The sequence below is a fragment of the Poeciliopsis prolifica genome, unplaced genomic scaffold, assembly GCF_027474105.1.
Source record: "Poeciliopsis prolifica strain line A6 unplaced genomic scaffold, Auburn_PproV2 SCAFFOLD003, whole genome shotgun sequence".
NCBI lineage: Eukaryota > Metazoa > Chordata > Actinopteri > Cyprinodontiformes > Poeciliidae > Poeciliopsis > Poeciliopsis prolifica.
The window spans coordinates 2,053,600-2,072,185 of record NW_026562378.1 but is presented as its reverse complement, the minus strand read 5'-3'; the positions used below and the strand labels follow the sequence as shown (position 1 = coordinate 2,072,185).

The 18,586-nt window shown below is 40.8% G+C and overlaps 1 protein-coding gene across 1 annotated transcript in view; it reads left to right on the top strand.

Moving 5' to 3' along the window:
• The first annotated feature begins 686 nt into the window (after positions 1 to 686).
• Positions 687 to 18,586, top strand: part of nfasca (neurofascin homolog (chicken) a) — an 89,495-nt gene continuing 71,595 nt past the window's right edge. Inside the window, exon 1 of the mRNA XM_055027255.1 lies at positions 687 to 899. The gene's annotated coding sequence lies outside the window, so the exon portion shown is untranslated. The remainder of the gene's footprint in view (positions 900 to 18,586) is intronic.

Genomic DNA, 18,586 nt, shown 5'->3' with positions numbered 1-18,586 from the left:
CTCACCCACTGCGGGTGGTTCTTATCCTCTGAGCTCGGGTCCTCTACCAGAGGCCTGGGAGCTTGAGGGTCCTGCAGTAAATTGGCTGTGCCAAGGACTGCACATTTCTGGACTGAGATGTCTGATGTTGTTCCTGGGATCTGTTGTAGCCACTGCTCCAGTTTGGGGGTTACTGCCCCGAGGGCCCCGATGACCACAGGTACCACTGTGGTCTTCACCTTCCAGGCCCTCTCCAGTTCTTCCCTGAGGCCCTGGTATTTCTCCAGTTTCTCGTGCTCCTTTTTCCTGTTGTTGCAATCACTTGGTATTGCTACATCTACCACAACGGCTTTCCTCTGTTGTTTATCCACTATGACAATGTCTGGTTGGTTCGCCATTACTATTCTGTCTGTCTGGATCTGGAAGTCCCACAGAATCTTAGCTTGTAACCACAAAATCATTGGCATAAATACCTATTCGTGCGTCTATCACCGAGTGAATCAGGACAGGCTGCTGACATAAACGGACTTTTTCGCAACATTAGAATCCACTGAATATGAACTGAAGCTGTCGGATTTAATTTCCGCCATGATGTTCTGCCTCGCGGGTCAGTTTCCTCCGGCCGCGCGGCTTCCCGCCACCTGACTCCGAAGCGTGTGCGCGCGCGCGGCAGCAGAGGAGGGGATGCGCGCTGCGCGAGCCAGAGGGAAAACAGCTGAGGGGGGCAGAGAGGTACAGAGACACAGGGAAAGCTGCTGCTGCTGCCGCTGCTGCTGCTGCTGCGGCTGCTCTCACAGGAAACACGGAGTCATCGTTCCGCTCACACCGACCGCACAGAGGAGGAAGAAGGTCCTGCGATGCCGCTGCGGAGCTGACAGCGCCGGGTACCGCAGCGGGAGCGACGCAGCAGAGCAGCGCAGGTAAGCGGACACAATCTGTTCTACGACGCGCTCGCAGTCGGAGCTTAAACGTCGCGCTGACGCATCGGGTGGTGTCCCGGGTGTGGGGAGCCGGAGCCATAGAGTTGACGGCGTCAGGGAGGAGATGATGACAGCAGGACAGAGTGCCGCAAAACTCTGCTGAAACTGAGAAGTGTGTTCGCGTCTCGCCGCAGTGTTCTCGGGGCGCCCGGTGTGGGCAACGGGCCTCGCCTCTTTGCGCATCTTCTGGATGATGCTGCGGTTTTGGGATAACTTTGCTGCTCTGCGCAAATCTCAAACACGAGCGCCAAAGTCCGCGCAAACGAGCAGGTCGTTCCTCCCTGGCCGCATCCGCAGAGGCCCGTGGCCGTGTCTGGCGATGTGAGCGGAGGTGTCGGTGCAGAGGACAACGAGGACATTTAAAGGGCTGCCGGGGCTTGTTTGGTTAGGCCTCCGGGTTCCAGCCGGGGATCCTCACACCGCGGTTTGGCTCGAGCTGGACCACGGATACGAACGCATGGACATCATGCTTCGTGATTACATCATGGAGGACACAGCCTCCGTCAGAGCACAAATCAAAGTCTTGTCCTGCTGTCCTGTTCCAGGTCCCGTGTTTCATGTGTGTGCTGCAGTATTACACCTCAATTACACAGCTATTCTCCTGGATTAGTCTCTCTGCAGGTAATCTTTGTGGTGTTACAGAGGCTGGGATAAATCTCAACAGCTTCACCGCCTTCATTAGAATTCAGATGTTACTTTCACATAAATTTGTATTCATATTTATTTTTATACATTATGTTCTATTAGCAGTCAGCTGTAAAATTGTCTCATCTTTTTTTTTGTCTCATTGCACATCAGACATTATTCATCTCAGCAAACAGCAGTATGTGAGTTTTTGTGTTGCTTAAGGCACGGCGTTGTCTGCTTCCATGCCAGGGTCCAATGTGCAGACATGCTATCGCCACAGGATGTGGAGGTGTGCGTGCTCCAGTCACCGTCACCGTGTTCTTGGACTAGGACACAATGTGTGATTCAAAACACTGTCGATTAGATAGAAGAGGAAGTTTAAGGGTTTGTCGTTGGCTAAACCATAGTGTTTTCTTGCTTCTTTGTTTGGTTTGTACATTCTGACTTTTTATGTCTTTGGACTTTCTGCACCTGCAAAGGCTAAATGTAGATTTTTTTTATCTCTGCCTCTCCAGTACCAGCATATGGACCCTCAACCAGTCAGTCTTACAGCAGTAGAGAAATGGTGTTTCAGGTAACCGCTGAAGAGATTTGTTGAAATGTAGAGGTACAAAAAAAAATAGTCTTGATGCCTGCAGTGCCTGTTATCTTCTCCTTTAAGCTTTTTTTTTTTTTTTACATTTGCCACATTCATACCACAAATTTCTACAAATCTTTTTATGATCTTATCTGATAAGGCTACACAAAGTAGTGTATACTAAAGTGCAAAGAAGAAGGATACATGGTTTCAAGTTGTTGTTTCAAATAAACATCTTAAAAATGTCTTGCACATTTGGGCAAGGAACAAGGAACCCGCTTCACTCTGAGACTCCTAAATACAATCCAGTGCAGCCCTTAATCACAGAGTTGCAGGTGGTTCTGTGATCCTGTGCATCTACGGGATCAGTGGATGTTCTGTTTCTGGCCTCAGAGGTTTCCTAGAGAACATAGAGAGAACAAACAGCATACTTAAGACCAAGGAACACAGAAGACATACATACAGAGCATTGCTTCACAGCGAATGTGATTTCCAGCCACTTCACAAACCAGTCAGCTCCAATTTCAGTACAGAAATATGTGTTCCATCCAATCACATAGGCAGGCACACACATAGTCACATACATAGATATTCCATTTAATCCTTGTTGGAAAACAATACAGTCAAGTTGAGGGTTTTTGTTTTGGCAATTGGCAAAACATTTTCTCTGTGTGGTAACAACTGATCGCATCAAGTCATTAAGTTTGCGTCAGAACCTCATACAAAGGCAAGCATGTGTCGACAGCAGAAAATAAAACTCTTCTTACTTGATTGACTTAGTCAGAAGTAAATCTTGATATTGGTTGGGATAAACACTTAAAAAACACCAAACAATTGGTTGGCATTTCTGTTTTGAAGGGACTCCTTTCTGGAGTGGCTCTTGTCCAAACTGTTGCTGCCAATACGCTCATGTTCGACATTTGGCTCTTTGTTTTTTTTCATCACAGTATTACCATTGCTCTCTATGGGCTTTAGTACCTTGGTCACAATTCTGTGTTCCATAGGTATCAAGGGAAATGATACTCTATCAAACTTTACAGTAGCTTAATAGCTTATGGTGTGTGCATCAATTATATCAGTAAATAATGCACTGAAACTGACTTATGACATCCCATTTGATCATAATGCAGCACTCAGTCTTGCTAAAGTTCTTGAATTCTCTCAGATATTAAAGACATATTTTCTGCACAACGTAACTATGACCTCAGGCTTGAATTTTTTCTCTTGTCCAGTCATTCTTAATCTAATTTGGATGTACATCTCTACTCTGTGATGGTGCCTTTCAACTCTACGCCATTGTTTAAATATATAGAGAACAGAGCTGATTCTATACAACGTATTTTTTGTTGTAGAACACAGACAGGCCATGTTGGAAATCCTACAGTCCTTTCAGTGTTTACCTTAGCATTGAAAAGACTCAATCTCTTGATATAACTGCAGGAAATTGGATGAGGAAAGCTGAACTTTTTCCCGTTTTTACTTAGATTCAGAATACAGGGTCGTATGTGTGAATTCAGAAAGGCTTAAGACTAAAGCTGAATCGAAATGTGCCTGAACACGGTTACAGCACTGTTTTTTTTTTCAAGAATCATGCATAAAAAGGCTTTTCAAATGATTCTTTAAAGTAAAATTTCACTTTGAACTTTAGACTATTTTTAAAGGAAGATTGCGTATTGCTGTTACGCGCGTCAGTGGTGAGAACACGGCTGCACAGATTTGTGATTTCTGCCTCAGTCTTCATCATGCCAGGAGAGAACAACTCGTCTTGTTTGGTCTTAGAAGGGAACAAACAAACATCCCAGACAGACTGTCCCTGACTCTCTGTGGCATCAAGCACGTGACTTTCCCTTTCTTCCACGGACGTAGATTGTACCCCAGCAACATGAGAGAAATACGTTTGTTCAGCTCTAAAAAAAGACGAGGGTTATGAGGAAAGATGAGGAGCCATGAAGGAGGAGCACACAGAGCAGAGGTAGGCTGATATGTACAGGACAGAGTGTAACGTGACCCTCTGGTGTCAGGTGTCAACAGGTAGAGCTGACTTCCTCTGATGAATGACATGAGAACACTGTGGTCTGATAATCACAGATGCAGTCATCTCTCGGAGCGCCTGAGGTTGCCTCCACGGCGTACAGGGATGCGAGTGCGCTCTGGGACACGTGCGATTTGAATAACAAAGCAGCACGTTGATCAGCTCAATATGTGGAGGTGAAGTTCAACCAGTGCCTTTATCAGGGGTTGATATAAGTGGAAGTCACTGAAGATTTACATTACTCCAGTGATTATTTCTTTCCTCTTTGAAAGGATCTGCTGCACAGTGTAGCCAGTGGGTGGGGCTGTCCCTGAACAACTCCACATTTCCTACATGCTTCTTATTGAAACAGCTCCAAAAAGGAAGCATGCTCATCTATCATCTGTTTACATGGCAAAGCCTGATAGAGCAAAGCTAAAACACAAGAGGTGAAGTGAGGTCATGTAGGAAAAAAGCAAATCGCCATAATCCTAAATTAATTTACTCTAAGCCTCTTTTTGATAGACTTCGATCACACCAGGCTGTAGTGCATGCATTTGACCACTAGATGTCAGTGTTGCAGTGCAAAATATTTCCCTCCTAGATTCCGTTTGTTTTGCCACATTGCTGTTAGATTGCTGATCAGAGATCAATTATCCTCTTTGCTTCAAAAATCTTCAACAAAAACTTTTTCACTTTTTTGTTTTGGTTTGACAAAAAGTGATCAGCAAACTTAATTTAAGCATATTTATTTGCAAAGGATATGTCAATAGTCCAACTGAAACCCTCGTGTCAATCTTATCAGCCGTCTCACTGCTATAAAGAAGGAAAAGCTCAAAAGCTGAAAATGCAGTAGAAAAGCTCAAAGTGGCGGCTTTTTAACAATATTAAACGTAAGCATCTCTTTAATGCCAAAATGATTGTGCTCACTTTTAACTTATTATGCGGCAAATTGATTTGTTGCGCGTTGTGACAGGCCTGCCGGTGGTTAATCCTCAAAAAGACAACTGCAAGCTCTGGTGGAAAAATAAAGGTGTTGAAGCTTTAAAACATTTATCAGCTGTTTCATTTTTTAAAGATACTCCCCGCCTTTGTGCATACATGTATATTTGCACACTTACCTTTGTTAGTGAGAAAAATACTATGAAGTACATATAAGACGTAAGAAGCATCAGTTTGGGACGAATCTCCAGTCTGCACAGATGGAACACAAACACAAAGTGGACTGTGGCCAGATTGGGATGACGTCCAGTTCAAGATAAATTAAATTGGTATTAGTGCAGCCTGCTGGTCACCTTGGTCACCTTGCAATGTTGGTTGTGATCAGGTGCTATATTTACCTGTATCTTCTGGTGTTAGATTCCATCTGGTGTCAGCTTCCTGCGGCGAACAATGCGATCACATGTAGTTAAAACTTCAGGTCAGTATCGGTTTATTTTCGAAGCTGCATTGCAATTAGTGCATTTGAAAGGGGAAAAAAAGCTGTTTTTAATTCTGGCCATGCAGTTGTAGTTTCTATATGGCATAGATCTTTAACCTCTCTTTCCATTGGGCCACTGCTGGTGGGTGTGGTTTTAACTATGATGTGGCTGTTATCTTCTTAGCCATTAAGAATAATATTCTCACCTGGAGCTGACTGAGTTTTGTTGGTTTTGATAATGTGGAGCAAACACTAAGTCATTTAAACTGCCTTTTGTCAGCAGTCTTGTCTGGAAAGACTCCAAAGAATGTTCAATATAAAATGTAATTTTATATGTTACTTTCTTTACTCTATATATATTGGGGGAAAATTTAGCATTTTACTCACTGCTGACCAGACATTAAGTGTATTTTTATTTTTATTTTCTTACTCCTCTGATTATGTATTTTGGCAGCTTTCCGGGAGTCTGTTCTCATAAATGGGATTATGTCCAACTGGCTATTCGGGCAGTGACTTTCAAGTCAGGCAGATTTAATCCCCCTGTCTAAAAACGAGCTGGCAGTCTGTAGATGTAGAGATGGGAAGAGTCTTGTTAATACCTTCATCTGCATTGTTCCCACCCACTCAACGAGGGAAAATGTGCAATAGTAAGATCCGCTTTTATTTTCCCCATCAATGTACCATAATTATCCTTGAACAGTTGTGTCATTGCATCAGGTTGCTGACGTTATATGTTCTGGATCATTTGTCTAGAAAGATTTTGTGCTCTCTTTATTTTTTTTTTACCCTTAATTTTTTTTGGTCAAATTAATGAAGTTAAGGGTTCGATTTGGCACATAACAAAAGACTTATGCAGCCTCCTTTCAGGAACCCTGCATGAATGGATTGAAGTGCCATCTTTCTTTTTTTGTTTTTTGTTTTTTTGGACAGTGCATTGAGATGACATGTTGCAAACAAACTGAACTGAACTGAATGAACCATTTCTTTCCAAGCAGAAAAACTCAGAGCAACAGCCATTTTTTTTTCCAAACACAGACCTAACCTTGACCCAGTTAACACATTTTTGGATAAAATTCCACAGGAATTACAATTACACAAAAGAAAGGCCCATTTTTGGGTTTAATATGGCATCAAATCATAATTACCAGGAATGGAGGCTTGAAAACATCAGTGTGTGAGGAATTAATTTGTATAATTTGGTTCGCTTGGTGAGTTACTGAAATACATGAACTTTTCAGTAATATTTTCATTCATTCAGTGTGACTGCTTATGACATTCTGATAAACACTTAGCCAGCTGAGTTATATTTGTGTTACAGTTTGCACTCTGAGTTCGTTACGTTTTTCCAATCCAAAGGCTAAATAATTGCACTGCAAGACATTTAATTTTCACCTGTTTAACAGCAAATTTAAATGTGAATTATTTTAATGAAAAGAACAAATTATGACTTCATCTACATGTAATGTATATCTTTATGAAAGTCCTCCCCCCTGCCAACCCTCCGCCTTTTGATAAAAATTCTACTTAAATCATTTAAAATGAGGTGATAAAATAAAGTTGAAAAAAAGACAAAGGTTGAGGGTTCAGTTTCAGCTTCTGCCTTTCATGGCGCTTACCCCCTGCACATCGGTATATGCATGACAGTGAGTTATCATTTTTAACATTATCGCAAGAATAAATAGTCAATCGCAGGAGGGAGAGCCACTGGGATGCAGTGAATGACGCCAGAGACTTACTCATCCAAACACTAGTTTACACAGCATATGTTTTTATAATTAAGAGTCTAAAACCTGTTATAGAGCTAAACATATTCAATTTAGATCAAGAGGAGGATAAGAAGACACTCAAATAAAATTTCAGCTTGTAGTAAAATGAACTTTTCTGTTAACATATGGTTACATTTTATATTGAATCCAGTGTGCTGCAGACATACTTTGTTAAGCCCAGAAAGAAATTAGACGTTAATTAAGTCTCACTATCACTACTATCTGTAGATGTTATCATGACTGTGTGCTGGAAGCATCTCCTGTAGCAGTCTGTGCCACTGAAGCAACTTCTGACTGAAGAAACTCAGTTGTTGAGTGTTAGTGCTGTCCATCATGTTCTTCATTTTATGAAGCTTTTTTTCTTCGGACAATCTTCTCCGGAGCCTCCAGAATGCCACTTGGAACAAAACCAACCTTCGTTATCAGCATGTTGAGCTTTTCATGGGGGACATCTTGGTTGTGGTTTAGGTTTAAGCTAATTATTCAAAATTTACAGGATTGTTTTTCTTAGGTGTTTTTAGCCACATTTACTAAAAACCTTTTGTTTTTCCAGTGCAGCTCATTCAATACCTGTCACTTCAGGTGTTATCTCATGAAGCTTTTCTGTAACTTCTTTTGTTTTCCGCTATAAAAAGCTAGTATTGAATACGATAAATTAAAAATGAGTTGGAGATTCTTTTTCTTGAAGTTGCTCAATTACCTGGATCCCAGCAAAAGGAGGAAACATTCAGACCCACGGCTCACGCAGTGTGGAACGGCACTAGGTTAAGATGATTTCTGATGGTGTATTTTTTTAAACACAGCTTGTTGGCTCTGTGTATAGAAACTGGAAGAAATATGCTTAGTCATTGGTTCATCCTTTTAATAATTCACATGTAATCATGCTTTGCGGTATGGCATTTCACACAGAAGTGGCCCACTGGTCTGCTGTCTGGTAATTTCTCTCTCTTTTACCCGAGTGAATTAGAGGTGAATTTCGCTCACAGCCGTCTGGCAGGCTGCGACGGCAGAGGATAAACAGAGAACGGGAAGAGCAGATGGAAGGAGGAAGGGCCTGACGATGCTCCAGGCCTCAGTCTGCTGCTCATCAACAGACCCGATCAACTAATGACAGCAACCGGGTGGGAAACCTTAATACCTTGCATGGCCACTGGAACATCCTCGTCGAAAAGTGACAGTGAAATTAGGACGATAACGCCACAATGCTTGTGCAATAATGATAATAAACACTACTACAAACTTGATTAAAAATCGATTCAGGCTGTTGCAGTATCCCGACTTTCTGGATCTCGTTCTTTTTAGGTGAATGGTGATATTTCATAGTGAATAGTAAGAATTTCTGTGGAGACTCTTCTGCCACGATTCTGGCTTTTAAGTTTGACTGTTTTCATGCAGTCAGCAGTGAAGTATGAGCAGGCCTACGGTACGGACCGTGCAGTAGCATCGTGTCAGATGTAGCAGACGGACTGGTTTGGTTGCAGATATTCTCAGTGGCATTGGGCTGGCTCACGCTGGAGCAAAGCCTGCAGGGAGACAAAGGTCACACTCTCCTTTGTCTATGCACACTGATGATATTTTAGTAATGTATTCGCCAAAGGCGTCTTTTCCAAATGTAGCTGCTCTGGGGTTAGGACCGAAATACACTCGGCAGCTCTGATCCTCCCAGACATCATGTCTGATTCGGTAGATTCAGATTTCCCAGCACTCATTATTATGCAAATAAAAGTTGGAGTCAGCTTTAATAGCCTCTGTTCTTTGTCTCTCTTGATTAAACTGACTACCAGATTTATCTACCTATCTACTTAATGTATCATGAGCATATAAAATTATTTGAAAGTGCTGTTCCTTAAAAATCCTCCTTAAAATCATGAAATATGTGTCATGATTTTAAACAGCAGGCGGAATTAAACACAACTGTTAAAAAAAAAAATGATTAGAAGTTTCATCTAAACAAAAAGACAAACGAATTAAGATGCCTGACTGATAAGAAAAAAGGAAGTAGTGCAGGGAGGATATTACTCAGAGAATGAGTAGTTTTACAATAATGTGAACTGCACTAACTGTAAATCAAATGAAATTTTCTTCAGAAGCCTAAAAGACATAATAAGTCTTTTTTTTTCCTTTTTCATAGATAATATGCCAGTCCCTTGATGTGACCAGGAGAGAGGTCTCATCAAACTTCAAATCATGGGCCATGCCAGAAATACAATATATAGAAATACAATCATAAAAATATGTAACTCATGAACTTGAGTGAAAGCCTATCCTGGGGTTGGACCGAACAGCTTCAACTATTCTGGCTTGATTTGTCTCTTAAGACGTGCTTTACACCGCTGCATCCAACACGTTGCATCCAACATCCAACACGTTGCATCCAACACGTTGCATCCAACATGTTGCATCCAACACGTTGCATCCAACACGTTGCATTGCAGTTGATCATGTAAGGCTGGAATGATGCTGCTTAATACTGGAAACCCTTTCCATTCAGTTCTCTACGCGGTGTGCTTGAACTCATCTGAAAGTCACACGAAGGTCGGTGATCCGTTGCTGGGATGATGGTTTGTTTTGTTTCGTTCAGTCTGGATAATTAGGCAAGCAGGTGAAAGGGCCTGAACTGGACGGTCCATGATGAAAAAAAAAACAGCAGAAAATTGATGTTATCGTTCACAAGTCCTCTCTCTCTTCGCTGATTGGCTCGGTAGAAAAATCTGCCAGAGAAACCCAAGTCAATAGGAGAAATCTGAAACTGAAGGGAGATGACGATTGAGTGGAATTGTGTTGGAAGGCAATGGCCAGGCTACTCGCAACCCACAGAGTGTCTCAAAGTATTAATTCACTGAAATGTGTGCAATCCAGCTGTCAGTTGTTTTAGTGGGGGGCTGTTTTATGTGTCCTGTGACACAGCTTTGGAAAGGCCTACATTATTTATACTCCTCCACAAAAAAAGACATAATAGCTCATAAGGCATTTATGGCACAAAGTGGGACTCAGATAAATGTCAGCCGTGTCGATGTCTGCATAATTATGCGGCTCAAGTGACTGAATACAGAAACATCAGTTGACCTGATGTTTTTCGCTCAGCTAGCAGCTAACTCTGCACCCTGGCTTTGCTTTATGTTGCACGAGAAGCATCTGATCACTCAGAGCACTTCAATGCCAGGAGGGAATAGTTGTTGAATGTGGCGAGCCAGGACGCCTGTTAACACCGGGTCTCATTGGACCTGGGTGGAGTGGAGTCTGAACAGACTGTGTTTGGTTTGCGTGTTCTCATCTGATCCTCCAGCTCCATTCCAGTCTGTTTGAAAGTGACCAAAGCTGGATGCCTGAAGGGCATCACCAACCAAATACCCCATCTGTTTCTGTCTTGCACTCAGCGCCTCGGTTTGGCTGCGTGTGACTGGCAGCTGAGGATTGTCCAGATCTAAAAGCTTACATCAATAGGATGAGCCACACCAACATGTTAACAAAGGACAGCCTTCCGTCTTCTGGCGCAGGCCTGCAGGGCCCTTTCTATTCTCTCCGCTTTATTTATCGGGATGAGCCATTTTTTTCAGTTGCTCAGCTAACTGGCTTGTGAGTTGATGCGTATTGGTCGTATTCCAGGAAGCAGCTTCTACAAACATTAACTCTGTTGATGAACTCTGAATTTCCGGTTTTCTTATAGCTAGTTTCACCGAGTTGAACCATGTTTGTGTGTCTTAAGTTAACCAGTAAAATACTTCCTTACTGTTTCTTCAAACAGGCAATACAAAACCTTAAACAGGATATTTATGATAATATTAATACTATTGATAATAATAATAATATTAATATTAGATGCTCAGATGTGATAGTAGACTTGTCTGAACACATTTCTTTCTCATTTTTAGTGAATGTGTTGTGACAATGATTAATTTATTAACCAGGCTATGTGTTAGCATTAATGGTAACACACCTTAATTTTGTGTTAGCTATAAGGCCAACATAACTTGTTAGCTGTATAGCTAACAGATAATCAACTTGGTGATGTGTTAGCGACAGGGCTAACACATGTTAGCCTTATATCCAAAGTTACAGTATAAGGCTATAATGTGTGAGCTATAAGGCTAACAACTTATCATATTAGCTTTAATTATGTTAGTTGATGTTTTTTCTGTGTGTTCACAGCTTTACAGACTAAATAAGAAACAATAAGTGGGGAAGGAAATTGTGTGTTTGTATTAGATGTAAACCACAATCAATCAACCTTACAGAGATAAACTCTTATTAGTGGGAAAATGTGCCGCGGTTGTAGCAGCATGATGTAGCATTTCGTATCGAACAGTGACAGTAGTTGCTTTTGTTCGCTCGTTTTTTTTTCTGTACATGCCGAGTGTCAGTCCGCTCAATGATGGTATTGTTGCAGATACTAATGCCATGTTCAGTACGGCCTGCGCGACATTTCTTCACCCTGATACACCACGGTACACATACAAGACAGCAACAATGCACATGCACACAAAAATCATGGATGCACACTAAGAAGTTCCCAGAATAAGTCATCTCCAAGTCATAATGTGGTCTTTTCTGCGATCTACTACACGGAAAAAGAAACCACTAAGGACAATGCTGGTTTAGCTGGGTCAGCAAGAACATAGTGCTACGTAGTAGGATCACGGTCCTTCCGGATGTTCAAATAATAAAAAGTGAATAAATTAAATTGCTAAATTGGAATCATGTAATAAGGCTACACTTTTAAAAGACTTAACTTGCATTGATTTGTTGTTGCTTTTAATGTTAAATAATGAATGTTAAAGTTCAGACTCCTTAAATTGATTAAATTAAATTTGAATTTATAATTGCTGGACATTCTTTGAATCGAAAGAAGTGACTGAGATTAGAAAAGGAATCTATTGATAATGGAGTCATTATTTAAGACTCTTGCTGTGGGAAAGAAAGAATCCTTTCACTGATCCTTTTTGATGCAGAGCGGAAGGAGACAAAAACAGGCTGAAATAAAAGCCAGCTGTATGTTTCCTGTCTGCTGTCTAGCAGTCAGAAAGCATGGCCTTAGTGATCAGACTGTGTTTCGCAAGCACTCACACTGTGGCCCCAAAATGTAGCTGTAAATATGACGCTTTTCATATCCACTCACCCGTACTGCCTCCTGATATTTGCTGATCAATCGAAACCAGACTGCTGGATTTGAACACACTAATGTCAGATCTGAGCAGAAATCTAGTGACACCGATTTTGGCATCGGCAGGTGACAGAAGTTTTTCCATTTGCTTTAGCTGAGGATTAATAAAGTAACGCATCTATCAACTAGAAAGAACACAAAAATTATAACTTTAACTTGGTCCAACAAACTTTTGGTTCTGTGATACACTTTGATAAAAGCTCATGAGTATAAGTTAGACATTTACTCAATTACATTCTCTTGAGTAACTTTTTTAAGTTACTCAAGAAAGTACAAGAGTAATATTTTTACCATGTTTTTACTTTTACCTGAGTAATTGTATTATGAAGCATCTGTACTTTCACTTGAGTGAAATGTCTGGATTCTCTCCCTGCTGAATGAAGAACAAACATGTTTTAACCAAAAATTCACCAAACACAGACACACCTGCAGTGTTTGTTCCAGTTTCAGAAGTTTTTCATTGTGAGAAACTTACTTGGAAAATTTTTCTTTTACCTGATTTTATTTATTTATTGTTACTTATATGAATTATTGTCATTTTTGTCTTTAAAATACCAAAATTTCCACTAAACTTCATATTTTGGTCCATCCGATGACGCAATTTTTAATCTGAGATCCAGATAAAATGGAGCTCCTCATCTTGTAGGAAACACTGGTGGCTCAATTACCCAGAAAGAGAAGTAGATTGAGTACTTATCCACACACTTACTCTATTGGCAGCCTGTCATTACGCTCCATAACCGCCTTGTTTCCTGTTTGCACCTCAGCAGATGGAGAGCTCTGCCCCTCCCTGCGTCTCCCTCTCTGTGGGGAGCGGGCTTTTGATTCTCGTGCGGCCTCACCAATCTGCATCCACTCCCATCACCCCGGGCGCTCACTTTGTATTGTTTCTATTGTTTTGCTTTAAAAGTGGGTTAAGAAAGACGGCAGCCGCTGACAGAAGGGATACAAGGAGTGGAGAGAAAAAGCTGGTCGGGGAGGAGGGGAGATATCCTTGGAAGAGATAGAACATGACCAAACCAAGACGGTGTGAAGGGGTGTCGGATTATATGAATACAAGACAGATAATGAGAGGCTGAGAGTAAGGGGAGAGTTGAAAATGAAACTGGGGGCGGAATAAAATCACACACCGGGGTTCAATTACGTTACATTAGAAGTAGTTGGCTTGTCCAGAGTTTTTCTTTTTGGACTGTGGCGGGAAAAAAAAAAAAAAATATATATTGTTGACCTTCTGTGCCTGACATGAACATAAATGTGACGATGACCGAAGAAAATATCTCTCAAGACGTCCTGAACCCATAGCTCTTCTGTCTAGTTACCGGCTATAATTTTTCCAAAACAGCACATATGTAGCAGCTTCCAAGTAGCTTAATCATGTGTGGTTTTAATTTCATTTGCAAAATTGCAGCAAATTTCTTTTGCAGAAAACAGACAAAAATTTGCACACATTTGCGTAATGGAAACACAATTGTTGTCTCCTTCCCGGGCCTGTGAAGAACCAGTCCAGACTCCACGTTCCTGGTGACTGCTGGGAAGTTCTTCAGCCCTGCTGCGGCCCTGAACGCGACCAAGCAGGTGTAGAAAACCTCACTCATTGTTCAGCCAGCCCTGCAGCTGTTCGCTAAAAATGTCACCATTTTCTAGAAAAGGGCATTTAAATGAGACCAAAGTGCTAATTTCTCTGGGGTTGGCAGAAACTACTCTTCACATCAAAATAAAAGAGGGTCAGAAATAGCCTTGTAATAGTGACACTTGCTTCCATTTAATGTATTTCAGCATAACTCTGTAGGTCGCTATGTTTCAACTTTACAAAACAAATGAAACAGTTTTGTCAAAGTTTTTTTTACTGTGTAAAAAAAAAAAAAACTGTTTCCGGGCAAATCCAGGTGGCCGGTTCTTCCTTCGTACTAAATAGCCTGACTAGTGGTGAGAGGCATGAAGAGCAGAACCAGAACACCTGAGACGTCTGGACGGTTGATACATCTGCAGTAGATCTTTAATGTATTGATGCGAAGACGTTCAGTGGTTTATAAACTAACAGCAGTATTTTAAAGTCTGTTTCCTGATCTCCGGGGAGCCAGTGGAAGGACTTCAGAATGGGGCTGATGTGCTCTGTCTTCCTGGTTTTAGTAATATATAGTTATGACCTGTCCACTAGACTAGTAGTCCAGTATTTGGAATTTATGAACACAATAATTCTCCCATGAACCGCAGTATCCCCATTTCAGCTTTCCCAGGACATCAATTTCAAGATAAAGATGAACTGATCGTTTTCTCAAATGTCACCCCCGGCTTATTCATTTATTAAATTTTTTTGTGATATAAAATCACAGTAAGGTGATTTTATATCTGACAGAAATGTGGGAATTAAGCTTATTTTACACTATGATCACAGAGAAGCTTTGCTCTAATAATTTGAATCAATTTTAAAGAAATTGCATTTTCTTTTTTATATTTTATGAATGTGTTTATTCTGATTATGTTTGTTTCTGGGACCTCTTAAGGCCTTCTCTGAATACCCTGAGGGCCTGAATCCAGCAGCAGGAGGGCCTGGCTTAAGCTCTTTAAGCCACATGTTAGGCTGAGTACACTGACAAGATAACTGAGTTTTATATGAGTATGTGTGAATCTCTGTGTGTGTGTGTGCTGGGCAGCTAGAATATTGTGGTGTAAAGTCAGTGGAGCGTGGCAGCGTGGAGTGAAGGACATTAAACCACACAGTCACTTCAATTCCACTTCATCACAGACAGACACACTCCTGCTCAACAATCTGTGAAGGATGAAGATCTCCCATAAAAGGCCGATCTCTCACCTATTGCCATGCAGGCTTGCCGTGACCTTTAAGGCTGTGATGCAAAGCAATCATTCAGATTCTTCCTGGTGTCACGGTTTGTTCATGCGTGCAAAAGCAGAACATGTGCAGTGAAAGGCCTTCATGTCGTACCGTACGTCTCATTAAGCATAACGACAGAAACGCACAGGGAACGCTGCTGTAAGCAGGCGAGGAACCTGAACCGTGTCAGGAAATATTCTGTTGTGATGCGGTTGCTGAAAATACATGTTAACGTGAGCTGGAGTTGAACTTAGTAGGTTTGTGCTAGATGTCATCTTTGGATTTCTTACATGGCAAACACTTCAACTTTATATCCAGTGATACAGAATTTGTATCTCATATAACAGGAATTTAATCAAATCAATTTGGTTCATTCCACTTTGGATCAAACTGCATGCAAAGTTTTGACGAAATTTAAATTTAGATGATGTTATGATTTTTATTGGTAAAAAGATATCGAGTCAACTGCATCAACTCCTCAACTCATTTTAAGCAAGCTTGTAGTAGTAACACTACCGATGTTTCCATGCAATTGTCATGAAAAGTTTGAACAAACTTTTAAAATGTTGGCAAAAAAAAAAAAGAAAAGAAAAAGGAAAATGAGAGTTAGGTGAGTTTCCATCTACCGGTTGGAGTGAACCTACCAGGCTATGCAAAGCATAACATCGTCAAATGTTGCTACTACGTCTGGGTGTATTAAACAGGAAGCAGAGGTTGCAAGCTAGCTGGACATCAGAAAAATTGACATAAGCATTTGAACCGGAAGCATGGACCTAGAAATGTTTCTGTTTTGTGCCTCTGGAAAGGCACAAACCCTCCGATGGATGGGAACGATTTCCTATGTCAGACATTTTTCCATCCTTGTGTTTCCATCCTTGGCTGAGGGGATTAACTCTTTTTTGGAAAAGCCAGAAACAAGCGTAAAAGCAGACTCAGATATTTTCATTTACAATTTGTAGAATGTTCATAACACCGTTTCTCTGTGTGTGTGTTTGTATGGATATGTCCTCACTGGTTGAGTTCATGGGAGCCATGACCAAGTATAATTGAAGCCCAAGGGTCCTTTGGTACATGTAGGTCACCCAACTACCTCCAAACATTTACACACTCTTCAGCACAGCTGACAGACCTGTTCATGTCTGCATTTTTCATTTCCCTCTTCTAAAGCAGCAGCATTGCCAGCCAACAATTTCCAATCTCACTGGTCTCTGATGAGGAATTTTGTCTTTCCGTTAGCGTAAGCGTTAGCGTGGTCTGTACTGTTGGCTGTCTGCTGAAAAGTCCTGAGCTACATGTCAGAATAAAATTGAAAAATAGTTCTAGTCAAAACTGCTGTTCGAATACACCTAAAATTTTTTTTCACGTGTCTTAATCTTGTGCGAATATAACCAATATCGAAACTAATTATCTTACCACAACTTTTCTGTTTGAAAGGGAGTAGGAAGTAATTGAACCCCTTATCTCAATTTAATAAAATATATCACCTACCGACTCAATGGTGATCATTTTTAAACATGATATGTGGATACTGTGTTTAGGTATTCACACCTGTTCATATACTGTGCTAAACAACCAACACATTTTTTCAGTAAGATATAGAAGCTTGTTTTAAGTCAATAATTCCTTATTATTGACGAATATGTGCTAGTTCTATTGGCCAATTATTTCACATTTTTCCCATGTTATATGTTAATTTATCTGCCAACGGAACTAGTACTTTGTCATCAATAAGAAATGATTTGCTTAAAACAAGCCTAAGTTACTTTGTCTTTTTTCAGGTGCATTAAAATGTTTGCTCTAGAAATTAGACCAAAATGACTTGGTAAGATTTTGTGTTTTTGAAGTGTACAAACTGACTCTCATAGCAAGACAAAAAAATTAAAAAATAAATAAAATAAAATATATATGTGTATCTTTTTTTTTTTTTTTTTTTACTGGTTTACTGAATATGAAGTTATTGTAAATGATAGCAAAGATTGTGTTAATCCAAGCAAATATAATAAACCGATGAAAATAGCTTGTAATATGCGTACAGTTGTCACACTGTGATTCCTGGCCTCTGGTGAAAACTTCCCAAGCGTGGAACTTCCCCCGGCGGTTCAACCCTGAGGTCAGAACAGGGCGCCGCACAGAGAGGTCCGCCCCCCAGACTCCCACCGACATCCTCAGAAATACATCAGGGACTTGAGGTGATAATTGGACGGAGCAGACAGGAAGTCTCGATGAAACCGCACGGCGTGCGTGTGTGTTTATGCGCATCTCTGTGAGTGTCAGCAGTGGGAACATGTCCATCGGTCCGTTAAGTACAAACATGGCTGCAGGTGTTTCCCTGAAGTGAGCGACTCTCTCTCTCTCTGTATAATTGGCAATCAGTAAGTGATTCTGCTACATCTTCTGACTTCACTGATAGAGCGACATGACACATGTTGTGCAGCTGCAAACTGTTCCCCCCTCCTCATCATCATCCACCCCATGTATTTTTGTCCATGATCATACAGAATTTCTATCATTTTTTAAAATCAAATCTCATGGTAAGAACCCCCCCGCCCCACAGATTTAGGAAAGCAAGACAAATGCTATGAATTTGACTAAATAAAAAAATAAAAAAATGCTGTCATAATTTCAAGTTTAACAGTAAAAAAAGAATATTACTTTTACAATATAACATTTAAAAAATATATATATTTAAATCAATTCAAATAAACTGTGTAGATTTTTATGATGCAGGAATTAGTTCCAGGTAAGACCATGAAAACTCCGACTTATCCGAAGTCGGAGCTTCAAATCAAACCTTCACAGTTGCTAAGCTGCAGTGAAGAGTGGAGTCGGAATAACATCCATTTATTTAATGTTTATTTTCACATCTTCAGGAATGTTCACAAATCAGTCTCTATATGCTCTTTTATGGACAAGAAGTGGGACATGGTTACTAAACCAGGGCTATGGAGCAGGGGCTCCGACAGGAATCTTGGGCCCCTTGACTCTGTTAAAGTTTTGTTCTGCAGGCTGCGTTTTGCTCCTACCACAAACCCACCCAGTTCATTTCTGGTCACGACAGGAGCAGAAATGAACACACAATTAAGGCCAAAATGATTCCTAACAGATTTGAAGTAATCTTTAAACTCTCTGACTAACATGAATGTTAACATTTTGCATGGGCCCAGCCCAGATAGAGGGTCTGATAAAGAAAGCCTTTCAACCATCACAAATAATTTTCCAAAAAACAATTATC